This window comes from Cyanistes caeruleus, unplaced genomic scaffold, assembly GCF_971803275.1.
Source record: "Cyanistes caeruleus unplaced genomic scaffold, bCyaCae1.hap1.1 HAP1_SCAFFOLD_100, whole genome shotgun sequence".
NCBI classification, from domain to species: domain Eukaryota; kingdom Metazoa; phylum Chordata; class Aves; order Passeriformes; family Paridae; genus Cyanistes; species Cyanistes caeruleus.
In genome coordinates, this window is record NW_028255902.1 from 876,453 (window position 1) to 891,267 (window position 14,815).

The following is a 14,815-nucleotide window of genomic DNA, read 5'->3' on the forward strand; positions in this document are numbered from 1 at the left end:
CTGGTGCCTTGGGCTGTTGAAGAGGTGTGGGGTGGCCTTTGTGACACAGGCACGGGGTGCTGGGGTGCCCTTTGTGACACAGGCACGGTGTGTCAGGGTGGCCTTTGTGACACAGGCACAGGGTGCCGGGGTGGCCTTTGTGACACAGGCACAGGGTGCCGGGGTGGCCTTTGTGACACAGGCACGGTGTGTCAGGGTGGCCTTTGTGACACAGGCACAGGGTGCCAGGGTGGCCTTTGTGACACAGGCACGGTGTGTCAGGGTGGCCTTTGTGACACAGGCACAGGGTGCCGGGGTGGCCTTTGTGACACAGGCACGGTGTGTCAGGGCCCGTGGTGACGCGGGACCTTGCATTGCCCAATGTCCATTGTGACATGGCAGAGCCCCGCCCCGGCTGGGGGGTATATAAAGGGCTTGTGGGGCCTGGGTCAGTCCCAGGACAGTGGCTGTGTCCAGGTACCTGTGTGTGCCAGAGGACTGCAGGCACGGAGGAGGAGAAGGCGAAGCCCAAGTCCCAGCCCCCCAGGCCCTGGCCCAGCTCACAGAGAGCCCAGGCCTTGAGGGAGCAGCAGGAGGAGGCTGAGAGGGCAAGCAGAGGGAGGAGAGGAGCCGTGGAGTCCTGCGCTGAGGAAGAGCCAGAGCTCTGCCGAGGAGAAATGAACAAGTTCCAGCAAGGGACTCCAGGGGAAGCCTGCACTGAGCCACAGCTGTCCCCAGGAGAAGCCCAGAGCTGCCAGGAGCTCTCTGAGTGGGATGAAGGCCTTGAGCAAGAGCTGGTCCAAGTATGGGGGAGCTACTGGCATTTCTGGGACTGGGATGAGGGCAGGGAGCAAGAGCCCTCCCCAGTTGTCTCCGAGTGGGGCGAGTGCAGGGAGCAGGAGCCGTGGCAGGCGGACAGCGATCACTGTCAGGAATTCTCAGATTGGGAAGAATCTCCTGAGCAGCAGCTGTCCCCAGGAGAAGGCACGAGCCGCCGGGCACTCTTGGACTGGGAAGTTTGCCGCAAGCAAGAGCTGTGCCAGGATGGCCAGGAGGTGACTGGAGGCAAAGCAAAGAGAAAATCCTTCAGGTCCAGCTGGGATGATGACAGTGATGGAGAGCTGGCTCAGGACAGCAGGGAATACTGCGACATCCTGTGCAGCCAGCTCAAGGCCTGGCAGCGGGAGGACGATGACTGGGATGAGGTGAGCGTCCTGGAGCTGCACGAGGAAGGAGAAGAGGCCAGGCAGCAGAGACTGGCAGATTTAGCCCAAGAGGGAATCCTGCTGCCTGTCCCTCGAGAAGCTTGGGTGGAGTGCCAGGAGCCCGAGCTGTGCCCGCAAGAGCAACTCTGTGCCGGGCCTGGCCCTCTGGCAGCCCAAGCCACGGTGGAAGATGTCTCTTCTCCTGGGCAGCCGCTTCCCCACAGGAAAGGCCGCTCGCTCTTGAGGCGGGCACTGTGGGGGCTGCAGGGGCTGCGGGGGCTGTTCCGCTGCCCCTGCCTGGCGGCACAGCCACAGGATCAGCGCCCGCTGCCAGCAGTGCTGGGCTGCAGATGGCGGCTGCCCCGCGGCCTGCCCGGCGCCCCGAGGGAGCCGCACGGGCTGCCCCGGCCTGCGCTGGCCCTGCGGGCTGAGCCGGCCCCGGCCGCTCTGCGGCATCCCCGGGGCGGCTCCCCAAGGGCACACGGCAGCCCAAAGCGGCACCCGAAGGGGGACCCTCGCTGCCGGGGCTCAGCGCCGCATCCCGGCCCATCGTCCGGCCGGGAAGGCACCTGGAAAGTCATCGGCTCCCAGCGGCAGCCTGGCACCGCCAGCAGCACCCCTGCACCGGGTCCCCGAGGGCCACAGCCACACGGCTCTTGGCCCTTTGCAGGGACACTGGCTCCAGCTCCTCCCTGCTGGACTCCAAGGCCATTTCCTCTCCTCAGGAAAGGACTCCATGCTGATCCTGGGGCACTTTGGCCATGAGGAATGGACACAGACAGGAGGTGTTGCTCCCAGGACACGACGGCGGCCTGCTGGACTGCAACACACACAATTCTAACAAAAGAAAAGAAAGTTGTTTTTAGGAAGTAGTAATAGCAAAGAAAAAAACCCAACACCCCTCCCCCCCCACTAAAACCTGCATAAGACCCTCCAGAGACCAAAAAATGATAAAGAATAAGAATAGGAATATTAGGAAGAAGAGGTAGAAGCTGAAGTAGATGAAGACGTAGTAGTACTTAAAACATGGAAAATTAAGAATAAGAATAAAACGTTGGAGTCTGGAATACAGAGTGTGTGCCCTTGTTTCTGATACTTAGTTATAAGATCCAGGTATAGGTTCCCCCAGGCAGGGCAGGTCCCTGGGTGCTGCCCCTGGCCCAGATAGTTTTCAGATGGAAAAACTATCAGAGGTAAGGTTTTAGAAGACAAAATGTCTTCCCTGCTGACAGCACCATAAGGAATAGCTGCAGGGCAGAGTTTTAAAAACAGAGGTTCTCTTGACCTCTCTACAGCCTTGCATGGTGCTCAGCATGATAGATCAGGGGAAAAAATATTATAGTGGTGTGGTAGCAGCCTCAGGGAGACAAAGAGTTACATTGTCCCACCCCAAATCCCTTGTGAAGGGCGGCCCAGGAGTTCTGATTGGGTTTGAGTCCCTGAGGGGCTCTCCCTTGGTGTGCTTCTACTGGTCCCTGACCCTGAACTCCACCCTCAAAGGTGGAAACCCTCGGGGGTTCTGTCCGTCAAAAATCCCTGCTGTGCCTCTGTTCAGAGCTCTCTGTTCTGGACCTGACTTTGTTCCCATGCTGAATAAATGGTTTCATGAACGGGAGCCCATCTCGGTTGGTGTTTGATGCTGGTCCCCAGAATCCTGCTGCTTCCCTGGATGAGATCCTGGAGCTGCAGACTGCAACAGCAGGGTATTGGATGAAATACACAAATTGACACATTGGGGGACGCAGGGTCTATGTGACCACTCCTTGAGGGAGAACATCTGCATAGGGGTTTATGATATAGCAAAGGCCATCACTCAGGGCTGTGTAACGTGTCAAAGGGTAAACCAACGAGTGATGACGAAACCCGTACCAGGGGGGAGGGAACTAGCGGAGAGACCCTTCCAAAATGTGCAAATTGATTTCACAGAAATGCCTCTAGCACAGGGACACAAACACCTGCTAGTGATTGTAGATCACCTGACCCATTGGCCAGAGGCTTTTCCCACTTGGAATGAAACAGCGAGAGTAGTAGTCAAAATACTTTTGGAACATATTGTCCCCAGGTATGGGTTAATCAATAACATAGACTTGGACCAAGGCCCCCATTTTACTGCCCGTGTCCTCCAGGAAACCACTGAAGCCCTGGGGATAAAGTGGAGGTTACACACCCCATGGCATCCCCAGAGCTCCGGTCGGGTAGAACGGATGAATAAGACCATAAAAACGACCTTAACCAAGCTGACTCTGGAGACTAAATTAGATTGGATAAAATGTCTCCCTTTGGCTTTATTACAGATAAGAACCCGACCTCGAGCAGATTTAGGGGTATCCCCCTATGAAATGTTATTTGGACTCCCCTTCCTAATTACTCCTTACAGCACTGCCCAGTATACGGAAGGGGAAGAAACCTCAAGGAGGTATTTGGAAACTGTTGTTATAACTTTAGAAAACCTCAGGAAAAAAGGGTATCTCCCTCAAACTCCTCCCTTTGAGGTAGACACACACCATATCAACCCTGGGGATTGGGTATTGGTAAAATCTTGGGCTAACTCTCCTCTCACTCCAAAGTTTGAAGGATCCTACCAAGTTCAACTCACCACACATACGGCTGTGAGAACCCGGGAAAAAGGGTGGACACACGTGACTCGAGTTAAAGGACCAGTGGCACCACCAGATGGGGAAGTAAACTCTGAAAAAGATCCCTCTAACTGGACTGTTGTCCCCAACACCAAGGACTTGAAAATAACCTTAAGAAGGAAACCCAGAGACTAAAGTCCCCATCCAGGAACTGGAATTACAACAGTTGTTGTTAAGTGTTCTCTTGGCTGCTACATTTGTGGTTAAGTGTTTCTTTAAAGTTTGTGAACTCATGTTAAAGTGTTTTCCAGTTGTGCTTAACTTGTAACTATATTATTATTATTATTATTATTATTTTAAAAAGTAAAATAACCCTCCCCTCCCCCCCGAATAAGGCTCCAATTTCCTAGCCAAGACTATATCCCTCCCTGGGCAGCTTTTCCCAAGACCAAAACCGACAACAGTAAAAAGGAGAAGGACAAAAAAAATAATAAAGCTGTAAGCCTTGGACCCAGACTCCCAAAAAAGTGTGAGGAAAACCCCAAGAGGCAAGACCAGGGGAGATCAAACATGGTTCCTGCTGGACTCTTGGGAGTCACGGACTGCAGGGAGCCTAAAAGGATCATCACAAGGCTCATGGTAGGTCTGGTGATAGCAATGCACCTCACCAATGCCATGGGGACAGACTCTTGCATGAAACGTTATTATCCCTTGTATGATGGGGAAAATCTAGGGTCCCTGGTAAGGGTCCACACAAACTTGAGTCCTTCTTGTTACAACAAATCACAATTAGAAGAATGCCAGGAAAACGGAAAAACATATTGGATTACCAGAAATACGGCCACTTTTAGAGAACGTCTTTTGGGAGACTGTCCCATGAGGGATACTTGGCTGTGCTTTGAAAAGAACGAACCAGTAAAAGGTGAACCTGATATAGTAAAGGAGAAAAGAGTGGACATGAGGGTGGGAAATGAAGAATGGGAAAATTTGAGTGGGAAGAACTTGTTCATTGATTTAGTTGAAAACATCAGCAAGGAATTAAATATAACTGATTGTTGGGTATGTGGGAGTACTAAAATGTCTGATATTTGGCCCTGGGAGGGAATTAGCTTGAAACCTCGAGAAATTTTAAGCATAAAATGAACTGGGGACGGCCAAAGCACACCAGGGTATAGGAGAAGAGAAAAATGGGAATTAAAGGCTAAGGTAATTGGGGAAGACTGTATTCTACATACTGGAAAAAGATATAGAACCCTGGTGGGGCGGATGGCATGCAAAAGATATAACGAAGAATCTAGGAACTAAATGGGTTCCCCAAGAGCCCAACCAATATTGATCCTTAGAGAAAAGGGAAGAAGGGTGCATTCATCACAAAGGATATAACCCTTATGAATGTGCAGAAAAAGGGATCAATCCCTTCTGGGGAATTAGAAGCCTATCAAAGCATTGGGAGTACCCCTATGAAGACAGGGAGGGTTTTTGGGAAGCCCCAGATGATTTCTTTTGGATCTGCGGGGATGCAGCTTATACACATCTACCAGGAGACTGGTCAGGTAGCTGCACGATTGGGGTGATAAAGCCAGCTTTCTTCCTGCTCCCAAAAGAGATTAGCTCAGAGCTTGGAGTACCACTATATGACAACCTAAAGAGGCCCCTAAAAAGGAAGAAGAGGAGTGTAATAAGCACAGGAGGGACCCAGAATTGGAAAGGAACAGTCTGGACCCTGGAGGAAATAATAAGAACTTATGGGCCAGCGACCTGGGCCCAGGATGGGTCCTGGGGATATAGGACCCCAATATACATGTTAAACAGAATAATCAGGCTCCAAGCTGTAATTGAAATAACATGGAACAAAACAGCCCCAGCCTTGATCATATAAGTGACCACCTCTCCCAGACCTGATGTACCTGGTGTACCAACTCCGACTGGCAGTAGATTACCTTCTCGCTGATGAGGGGGGAATCTGTGGGAAGTTCAACACCTCTGAATGCTGCCTAGAAATAGATGATAAAAGTGAAGTAATCTGGAACATTTCTAAAGAGATCAGAAAAATCTCCTACGTAGGGAACCAAGAATGGATGCCGATCCTGAATACTGATTGGTGGGATAGTTTCTGGTCCTTTAAGGGCTGGTGGGAAAAGGTGGCATTCATTGGTATAGCAGGACTAGCAGGACTGTTATTTCTTCCCTGCATCATCCTGTGTTTGATCAGAATGATTACCTCAGTAATACAGTCTAGCAGCACGATCTACAACTCATTAGAAATAACCCAAGAGAATGGAAAAACTAAGATCCTAATATTAGAAAGTTCAGAGCGGAAAGCAGCAAAAAGGGTATATGACCAATATCAAAGACTAAAGAAGTTTCACTACCAGGAGCCTGAAACAACAAATTGACACAGGCTGATGCCTGGTCAAATTAAAAGAGGGGAGATATTGTTATAAATAAAAATCCCAATGTTCAAATTATATGTTCATGTTTCAATCCCAGTTTGGGTCCCTGGATAAGGGGTTTTGGTGTTGTAAGTCCCCAAAAGGTTCACTGTTAAGGAGTTCATATTTGTTTTATTTCTTTTTGGTGTTGCAAGCCCTAAAAGGGCCCACTGTCAAGAAGTTTGTACTTGTTTTATCCTTGCATTTGTATCCCCATCCCTTATTCTCTTCCAACCCGTCAGGCAATTTAGCCGCTGCTGCCCAGGATGAACTTCCCCATTTCCCATAAAGACTTGCACATGGGTGCATATTAAAATCATATTACCACCTGGGAGCAAAGACAGCCCTGGACAACGAGCCACGCTCAGGGAACATCTGGAGGACCACACTGTGGAGGCAGCGGGGACCTGGGGAGACTGGGTGCGCCAATCTCAGTCTGGCAAGCTGGTTGCCATGACCTGGGCAGGACTTGAGAGGGAAGACACCCCTAGACCTTCGAGCCTGAAACAGAGCCTCCAGGCAATCCTAGCGAGGATAGAGGCTCCAGTCCTGCTGACAGTGGATGACGACAGGCCTGTGTGATCCTCCTCCTCCACATCGACCGCAGCGGCAGCGTGCACCCCGAGCCCCCACCTCTAGGCCCAGTTCTCTCTAATAAAGGCTTGTTAAAGGGAGCAGAAGGTCTCCTGGCCCTTTAATTCACCGCACCTGCACTGCCGGGGGAGGAGGCACAGCTGGGAGGAGGGAGGGGTGGGGGGAAGCTGGTTTTAGGGGTATTAATTTACCTCTCATGATCCTTTTCTGAGTTTTCTGCCAGAAATCTCTCTCCTCCCCCACTCATCCACAGGGATTTGGGGCAGTTTTCCCTTTTTGGGAGAAATACGAGCGATGCACTGATGCTCCTAATTAGAGGTGGGAGAAGTGAGGCTCCAGGGCTTCCCGCTGAGCCGGAGCCACCGAACACCCAGGGCAGGGAAAGGCGGGCTGGGAGCTGCGGAGAACTTTGTTTGTGTTCGGAGCTCAATGGCGGCTCGGGCCGAGCCCGTTCCAGGCCTGTTCCTCATCTCCGCCCTTCCCCTCACACAGCCCGGGGCGGGCCCTGAGAGCGTGGGGCGGGGCTGTGCCGTGTGCAGAGCCCGCCGCTGGCTGCGATTGGCTGCTGCTGCCGTCACTCGTGGCTCTGGCGCGCGCTGATTGGGCAGAGCGGGGACAACCCCGGCCCCGCTGGCGCCCCCAGGGCGGCCGTGGGACAGGAGAGCCGCCATTGCCGGAGCGTCTGTGCGGGCCCGGCAGCGGCGGCAGCGGCCGGAGCCCGGTGAGGCGGCGGCGGAGCTCGGAGGCGGCCCCAGCCATCGCAGGTGGGAGCCGCGCTCGGTTCTGCGGGGGCTCGGGGCTCGCTGCGGGCCCGGGAGGGGGCGGCGGGGGGCTGTGGCGGGTGGGTTGTGCCCTGGCCGGCCCGTGTTGGCCCTGGCGTGAGGGCGCTGCGGGAGCGGCTGCCCGCGGTCTCCTTCCCGCTGGGGCCTCGGCAGGAGCCGGTGCCGGAGCAGCGCTGGCTCGTCCCGCTTCGTGTCGGTAGCCCGGAGGTGGCTGCGCTGTGCCCGGGGCTGGGCGGGAAAATTCCCGGCGCCAGAGGTTTGTGTGGCCAAAGGAGCCCGAGGAGCGGTGTGAGAGTGACTTTATTGCTGCCCAAAGGGAGAGGCCGTGGGGCATTTGCCGTGCGCTCTCTCCAGCTGCTGGAGGACGCGGCCTCGTTTTTGTCCTGATTTTCCCGGCCGCGTGTCCCTGTCCCTTTCCCCACTGGCGGAGGTGCTGGGAAGGTTCAGACTTCCCCATCTGCCTCCTGCATGTCCCGGTTAATATGTACCCACCACTTTTGTATAACATCCGATATTGATGGCTCTGTTAAGTCTTTGTTCTTCTGGAAGTTCAGGAATTTAGCGGGACTTTGTCAGAGCAGCGGTCCTTGTCAATTAGTAACATTTTCTGAAACTGAGGCTTTTTCCCATTGCTTCCTTATGTGCAAGTCCGTGGCCCTATCTGCAAGCAGATTCACTCATTGGCTCTGTTTTTTCTTCCTGGGTGTTCTTTGATTTTGGGATTGCTCTCGGTGCCCTCATTCGCTGTCCTTTTGTATCCGTTTGTGGCTCAGGAGGCCTGGCTGCCCCCTGCATCCCCTTGCTCAGCTGCTGAATGAGCTGCACTCAGCAAGGTGTGTGCATGGTGAAAAGATGAGAGTTGCTGTAGAACATAAGAGGAGAAACTGCATTCGTTTAACCCATGGTCTGCCAGGGAACCACAAAAATGTTGCCTGTTCCCATCCTTTCCACATTTGGACCGGTACATGAGCTTTTTTCTTATATCCTTTGTTATCTGTTTCTCCACTTTTCCTCTGTGATCTATTGCCAACAGCAGTTTGAGACATTTAACTTTCCACAAACTCTGCCTCCTTTTCCTGCTAAAAGATAATGTGACTCCATCCCATGGTGAAATGTTGTATTCCTGATCTGGGTGGATTGGTTGGGAAGAAAGTCAGAAGCTTGAGCTGTCTGGTTGGGGATTATTTTGAGGACATCCTGTAATCTAATTATGCCATGGAAATGATAAATGGATTCTCTGGCTCCTGATATGAATTCATTAGGGTTCCCCGGGGCTGGCCCATGGTGTTGCAGGATTTGTTCTGGTGGCTGTTCATATTTTCCCCATTTTTGGGTGCTCCCTCCAGCCAGGTCTGCATCAATTTTTGGCTTTTCTCTAATTAAATCAGCACATGTTTGCATTCCCAACTGTTTTCCCTGAACTTGTGGTAGCAAAAAACCCCCAGTGCTCTAATTCACCCTATATAACATAGAAAGTGAGAGCACAATTTGAGGTGGGGAGCGGGATGATTCCCACTCATTTTTTATAGTGAAGTTTTCACAACAATCTCCATTTTCTGTTTTCCTTTTCAGCTTAACCAATTTCTGCTGCAGAGTCAGATATCCTCACCATGGGATCTGCCTTTAGCTGTGCAAATTCTGCCTGTGCCCCCAGGCAGAGCTTGGGGTGAGGGGCAGAGGAATTCAGGCCAATTCCTCCCCCAGGCAGGAACACCCTGGTACATTGTCCAGGCTTTGCCCCAGGGGTGTTAATTTGCATTTCTAAAGCTCCTCTGCTGGCTGCCTGGAATGAAGCTTCTCCTCTTCCAGGGAAAGCATGGGATGACTCACATGGAGGTCTCCCTCCCCCATCTGGTTGTTTGTGTTTTTTGGTTTTTTTTAACAATTTTCTACTAACTGTTTCTATTTTAAAGGGACTCCTTTCAAGGTCTTCTGGTTTTCAAAATGCAGCTTAAAGGTGAACATGGAAAAACCCATACCATAATGTTGCCATCACTAAGAGCCACACACAAACATAAAAACAAAAATTAGAAAGAAATCAAGTATTTTCTTTTTCTTCTCTTCTGACTAAAAACTGATTCTCACACCCCTGGACCAAACAGAACTGACAATATAAAAGTAGAATTATTATGAAAAATTCTTCTAATGGTGTAATCCTTTCACTGAAACTGTGAAAAGCAAAAACTCTCCAACAGTGTCTTTAGAGAAATAAAGCATTCCTTGATTCTGAACAGAATCATTTCAGCCACACATAGTCTGCATGTGCAGAGAAAATCATTCCATGACATGTGAGTTTCACTAGATCTTTCCTAAACTTTATACAGTCTGAACCCATAGAAATTCATTAGTTTAGTGTTCATTGTTTCCAAGTTGTGGAGTCCTTAGTGTTTGGTTTCCTGTTGCACCCGGATTTCTGTGTCTCTGATGTGAATTAGGTCTGCACTCCTGGATTTCCTGCTCAGCCTTTTCCAGACCAGGTGTCTCCAGCTGTGCCAGGGCAGTGTCTGGGGTAGATGTTGGTTGATGTTTGCTGCTGGGCCTTGATGTTTTGTTGATGGTCGTTGTCTTTGTGGGAATCTTTTGGGCTCTTCCCAGTCTGTTGAGATGTTAAGTTCATCTCTGCTGAGTGGTGGAACATCCCTTAAAAAACCCTTTAAAATTCCGTTCCCCAAGGCAAATGCGAACCAAGTCTGACTGGAGAAATCAGATAAAAAATAATTTTACACTTGGTATATTTTCCAATACTCTAATCCCAGGCAGCCCAGAGTGTGAGTGTAATTGAGAGCCAGAGTGGAATTCTCCCGGTGCCTTCCCCAGCAGCTGTGGCGAGGGCAGGCACAGAAAGCCCTGAAGCTCCAGCAGTGCCAGCCAGGATTGTCCCGCAGGGGCTGGAGATGCCAAAGGAGGGTGCCCAGGCCGAGGATTTCAGCAGAGGATCTGTGGGCAGCCCCAGGGGCTTCCCCCGCTGGGGAGTCCTGGCTGCTGCTGCCTTGCCTTCAGTGCAGGCTCAGGGGCGGCTCCCATCCTCCTGCTGCAGCCGGGAAATCCAAATCTGCGGGGCTGCAGAGCCCTTGAGCCGAGGCTGAGGGGTCCCCCCGTGTTCAGCTGTGCTGGGGCTGTTTCTGTGCTCAGGGACACTTGGAATGGGCCGTGCCACTTGGCCACCAGAGCTGCTTCTTTCCTCTGCTTCGGCAGGACCCGATGTCCTGCTTGGGTGTGTCGCAGTAGAGATGGACAATGACACCTGTTTCTTCTTCCACCATAGCCAAAGCTTTATTGCACACAGCTTATATTTACATGGTTATCAGAAGGCACCGTGCTTAATTCCAGTTGGTTGGGAACTCAGTTCACTGGTTGGTAATGGTGAGTGTACACGTCAATCCAAACTTTTCCCTCTAACAATGTTTTCATACTTTTTCTACTGATTCCCATGGGACAGATCCCTTGTTACTACAGGTGCACTTGTTTTTCTCCCCAAGAATAGTTTGTTATGTTAACAAACTTTTCATCTTCAAGATGTTTTTGCCTGGGAACTTATCAGGCCAGCTGCTAGCTACACTAAGCCCACGTAACAAATCCTAAACCATGATTTTCCAAGTCCTTTCTTTTGTAAGGTTTTACCTTTATGTGACAGGGTGTTGTGGACAGCAAAGTCCAAAGGTGGGTGTGTCTCAAATCTCTCCCAGCCCGGGTCTGGATCTGTCTCAATTCAATGCAGGCATGGGTTTCTCCCCAGCCCCCTCTCCAGGCTGTTCAAACAGGAGGCTGGGTTAAACCCTTCCCCTGTCCTCAATTCTAAATCCTCCTGTGCCACTGAACAAGTTTCATACTGCAGTCACCGAGCTCTGCTCATCCATTTAGGGGCTCTGTTGGGGTACGTGGGAGAAGATGAGGAGGGGTCCCTGGGGTCATGTCCCCCCCCAGGAGCGCCTGTGACTCCCCCATGTCCCCCCCATGCCGGGCTCACCCCCTTTTGTCTCTGCCAGAGCTCCTGACCCAGCTCCTGCTGTGCCCTGGGAGGGGCTTTGGGGAGCCCCCCTGGGACCCCCTTGGATCCCCATTCCTGGGCCCTGGGACCCCCCCGCATCTCCTTCCCCAGCTCCGGGACCCCCTGCACCCCCTTCTCCTGCACCAACAGCGCCCTGCACCCCCTTTCCCGGGGATCCTCCCCTGGCAGCCCCTGGATCCCCCGGTTCCGTCAGCCCGGGGACCCCCGGAGCCCCATTCTCGGCCATCCCGGGGCACCGCACCCCCAGGCCTCCCTTTCCAGGGAAAGCCGAGCTGGGCACGGGGCTCTCCAGCCGCTCTGGCATTTCTGATCACCCAAAGGAGAGGGAGAGAGCAGCAGAGAGAGAGAAGGAGATTGGGAATCGGGGCTCGGACTCCCAGCGCCCGCTCCTGCTCCGCCGGGGCTGGGGAGCCGCAGCCGCAGGAAAAATGGGATCCGCGGATGCCGGGGCTTCCCCCGCTTTGGGCCGAAGCCGGCGGGTTCCAGGCAGAGTTTGAGCGCAGGGCCCGGGAGTTCAGCCCAGTTTGTCCCGGGGGTCCCGCAGTGCGCGGCCGAGGAGGGTCCCGGGGGATCCCGGGAGGGGATCCAGGGGAATTCCCTGGAATTGCCCCGTCCCCTCCCCCCGCGCTCCCTCGGGCACTTTCGCTTCCGCCTTGGCCGCCCTGCGCCGCCGGGATCTGCCCGGCGACCGGTGACGTCACTGCAGCCTCGGACTGCCACTGGCGGGCAGCAAAGAGCGGCGCCAATGGCGGGGCCGGAGGCGGCTCTGGGGGCGGGGCCGGGGCTGTGGGCGGGGCCACAGCGGAGCAGCGCGATGGCTCCAGCGCTGGGGCCGGGGGCGCTCCCGGTGGGCGGCGAGAAGTGAGGGGGACCCCCGGCACCGGGACTCTTTGATCGCCCATTGTGGAGCGCCGAGGGGCCCCTAAACCCCCATTCCTGGGCACCGCCATCCCACCGAACCCCCATTCCCGGCCGTGGGTCCCACCCTGCACCCCCTTATCCGGCACCAGGAACGCCTGCACCCCTTTCCCGGTCATCCCGCCTCTCGCAGCCCCCAGAGCCCCCTTCTCCTTGACCCATTTACCCCCCGGACCCCTATTCCTGCCTCTCCCAGCAGCCAGCCCCTCCTTTCCTCAGCACTGAGGACACCCGGGACCCCTATTCCCAGCCATCCCGGCTTTCCCTGCCCTGTCCTGGCAATGGGGACAGCGGGGACCCTTGGAGCTCCCTTTCCTGGGTACAGGAACGCCCTGAACTCCAGCCATGCCACATCTAGCCAGCCCTAGCCTCCCCTCTTGTCACTCCTGGCATCCCCAAATGCCCTTCCCGGCTCTCCCCATTCCCCCTTTCCTTCACCCGTGACCCCCCCAATCCCAAATCTCCAAATGTCCCCCCAATTCTCCTCTCCCTGCGTTCCCTGCACGCGGCGCTGTCGGAGCCCGGCCCGGGCTTCCCGCAGTCCATGTCCATGGGGTCCCTGGCTGGGATCCCCTTCCAGCGCCGGCGCAGCGAGCGGGGCCGGGCGGAGCCGAGCCGGGATCTTGGGATAGCCAGGGCTGGGATCTTGGGATAGCCAGGGCTGGGATATTGGGATAGCCAGGGCTGGGATATTGGGATAGCCAGGGCTGGGATCTTGGGATAGCCAGGGCTGGGATACTGGGATAGCCAGGGCTGGGATCTTGGGATAGCCAGGGCTGGGATCTTGGGATAGCCAGGGCTGGGATCTTGGGATAGCCAGAGCCGGGATCTTGGGATAGCCAGGGCCGGGATCTTGGGATAGCCAGGGCTGGGATCTTGGGATAGCCAGAGCTGGGATATTGGGATAGCCAGAGCTGGGATATTTGGATAGCCAGAGCTGGGATATTGGGATAGCCAGGGCTGGGATATTGGGATAGCCAGGGCTGGGATATTGGGATAGCCAGGGCTGGGATATTGGGATAGCCAGGGCCGGCACAAGGAGCGGCACCGGCACGGGGCCAGCGGGGAGCTGCAGATGCTGCAGCAGCGGCACAGCCAGAGCGGGGCTGAGCGGGGGGAGCCGGGGCTGGGGGATCTGTGGGGCTGCGATGGCAACTGTGGCACCGCCATGGGGATCCCTGAGATCCAGGCTGAGGGATTAACAAATTCCCTGGCTCACAGCTGCAGGGAATGTCTCCGGAAATATGTCAGATATGGGCGGGAGGCGCTGGAGTGTAAAGGTGGGGAGGGCAGAATTCCCATGGGAATATGGGAATGGGAATGTGGGATTTAGGAGGGCAAAATTTTGGAACCTGGAAATTTCCACGGAAAGTCCATGGATGGATCTCAGACATCATCCCATTGCCGTGAGACCTCCATGGATGGATCCCACTGCTGTCCCATTCCCAAGGGAATTCTGTAGATGGATCTCACTGCCATTCCATTCCCATGGAATTCCATGGGCAGATCTCCCCATCCCGCAGCCATGGGAGCTCCAGTCCGGTTCCCCCCCAACCCCATCCTGGGGATCACCCTGTTCCTTGCCATCCCCACCCCCACAAGACTCTTGGGGGTCCCCACCATGACCCACCAAGCCACCCCCAAACTCTTCCTGGTCCCTCTTCTTTCCCTCATAACGGGAATTCCTGGCTGTCCCCCTGTGTCCCCTCCCCCAGGACTTTGGGGGTCCCACCCGACCTGTCCCTGCACCCCCAGATTTCTTCCACAGCCCCCCTGTGATGGTGGAGGGTGGGGGCCGAGTGCTGGGCCCCCCTGCCTGCAGCAGATCCAGCGGCGAGGGCAGTTCGGGGGGTCCCTCAGCATTTGGGGTCCCTGGGATTTGGGGTGACCCCCCGGGCCCCCCAGGATCTCCCTGAACATGCTGACGCTGCCCGTGCGCAGTGAGAAGGTTCAAACCCGGCACGGGGTCCCCAGCACTGCCACCCGCATTGCCCAGGTACCCCCAAACCTGCCGAGAACCCCCAAAGCCCCCGGGACACCCCAACCCCCCTGATCCCAAACACAGCCCTGGATGCTCCAAAAACCCCCCAAGACAGCAAAACCCCATACAGACGTTGAGAAGGTTCATACCTGGCATGGGGTCCCCATCTCCATCACCAGCAGGTTCCCCAAAACAGCCTTGGGACCCCCAATTCCACTCCCGGGATCGCCCAAATTCCCCCATCGGGACCCCTGTAAACCCCGTTGAGAACCCCCAAAAAACAACCATGGCCCCAAAAACACCCAGAACTTCTGAAAATCCCCAGGAACCCCTCACGAA

The 14,815-nt window shown here is 54.6% G+C and overlaps 1 protein-coding gene across 1 annotated transcript in view; it reads left to right on the forward strand.

Annotated features, from left to right (window-relative positions):
* Positions 1 to 14,815, forward strand: part of LOC147646392 (uncharacterized) — a 139,308-nt gene that overhangs the window by 54,479 nt on the left and 70,014 nt on the right. The window lies entirely within an intron of this gene.